The 2,150-nt window shown below is 39.5% G+C and overlaps 1 non-coding gene across 1 annotated transcript; it reads right to left on the reverse strand.

Moving 5' to 3' along the window:
• Window positions 1-474: 474 nt before the first annotated feature.
• LOC114824286 (small nucleolar RNA snoR136) lies at window positions 475-618 on the reverse strand. Its single transcript, XR_003772428.2, has one exon. It is a non-coding gene; the product is annotated as a small nucleolar RNA snoR136 (small nucleolar RNA).
• Between the last annotated feature and the right edge of the window lie 1,532 nt (window positions 619-2,150).

Here is a 2,150-nt window from a genome sequence, read left to right on the forward strand (position 1 = left end):
TAACGGCTCTTAGTTTAGTAATTTAAATATGCAGACCCAACACTCTTGTTCAAATATGTACTTTTAACCAATGTTCGTTCTTAATTTCATTTAAAAAGTTATTCCTCTCCAATGGTGGTTTGTATGCATATTTATCTTACTTTCTTGATTTTTCTTCTTTAATCTTCTGATGTTATTCTGTTTTGCAAGTTTAGACCTTTAGAATCGACTTTAGAGTGGTTAGGTTTTATGTCCCCCGATTTTCCATGACAAAAAAATAATTATGCTTCTCTCCTCCTATCAACCAGTAAATGATCACGATTAACCTACACCACGGTTCTAAAAGAACACTGTTTGCATTAAAACTGCAGTAATTTTAATGAAAATCTGGGTATTTTATCTTTTTTGGTTTGATTTAGAATATAATGTTCGATAGAGGTAAAAGGTAAAGAAAAATAAAGTTGTATAAAAACAAAAGAAAGGGAGCAGTAGGTTGGATTTAGTCCTCCGACGTCCAAATACCACACAGAAATCGTGGCATTAGATAGCTAGGAGAACATCTTTCTCGGCTCTTCTCAAAGCATAACACGCACCCAGTTCGAATGTTAAGTGCATGTTGAATACGAAATTCAAAGCCTTTTTTTCATTGAAAAAAAAAAAGATTGAAAATTTATGAACAGGTTATTGGAAGCATAGGTGCTCCAGCGTTCTGAATCTCCCCAAATTCGCAGTTTTGAGGGAGAGATTTGTAAAAAAAGGCGAAAGCAACACAATTTCAATGAAAATTATGAAAAAAATACAGAAAAAGTTAAGAGAGAAGGAAGGAAGGTTTGAAATTTGGGATTGGAGGAAGCGGCTGCTCTGATGCCCGAATATATAGGGTACCAAGGGAGAAGAGCTCGGGGGGAGTTTATAGATCAACGGTTCAGATTCTTTTCATCCCTTTTACCTTGCCCTAGTTTACTGTTTACCCAACAAGATCCTCTCCGAATCTTTTTAGTGAGGGATTATGTAGATATGTGAATCGTGTCTGTTTATCGTATATCGTGCAGTTAGTTTTTATCAGGTATTGTTTGTGTTTAATTTTAAATAACAACAACAATAACAACAACAACAAAGCCTTTTCCCACTAAGTGGGGTCGGCTATATGAATCCTAGAACGCCATTGCGCTCGGTTTTGTGTCATGTCCTCCGTTAGATCCAAGTACTCAAGTCTTTTCTTAGGGTCTCTTCCAAAGTTTTCCTAGGTCTTCCTCTACCCCTTCGGCCCTGAACCTCTGTCCCGTAGTCACATTTTCGAACCGGAGCGTCAGTAGGCCTTCTTTGCACATGTCCAAACCACCGGAACCGATTTTCTCTCATATTTACTTCAATTTTGGCTACTCCTACTTTACCTCGGATAACCTCATTCCCAATCTTATCCTTTCTCGTGTGCCCATACATCCCACGAAGCATCCTCATCTCCGCTACACCCATTTTGTGTACGTTGATGATTCACTGCCCAACATTCTGTGCCATACAACATCGCTGGCCTTATTGCCGTCCTATAAAATTTTCCCTTGAGCTTCAGTGGCCTACGACGGTTACACAACACGCCGGATGCACTCTTACACTTCATCCATCCAGCTTGTATTCTATGGTTGAGATCTCCATCTAATTCTCCGTTCTCTTGCAAGATAGATCCTAGGTAGCGAAAACGGTCACTTTTTGTGATCTTCGCTAGATTGCTCCGGTCATTAGTGTGGATAAGTATATAAATGGATAGAGATAGGAAAGCAAACACAAGATGTACGTGGTTCACCCAGATTAGCTACGTCCACGGAATAGAGGAGTTCTCATTAATTGTGAAGGGTTTACACAAAAGCAAACACAAGATGTACGTGGTTCACCCAGATTGGCTACGTCCACGGAATAGAGGAGTTCTCATTAATTGTGAAGGGTTTACACAAGTACATAGGTTCAAGCTCTCCTTTAGTGAGTACAAGTGAATGATTTAGTACAAATGACATTAGGAAATATTGTGGGAGAATGATCTCGTAGCCACGAAACTTCTAAGTACCGGAGTGTGGTATCGTCTTGACTTGCCTTATCTGTCTCATAGGTAGATGTGACATCTTCTCTGGAAGTACTTTTCCTCCATCCAGGGGTGGTATCTGTAACTGGTGGAGATG

Source organism: Malus domestica, chromosome 03 (genome assembly GCF_042453785.1).
Source record: "Malus domestica chromosome 03, GDT2T_hap1".
Taxonomy (NCBI): Eukaryota; Viridiplantae; Streptophyta; class Magnoliopsida; order Rosales; family Rosaceae; genus Malus; species Malus domestica.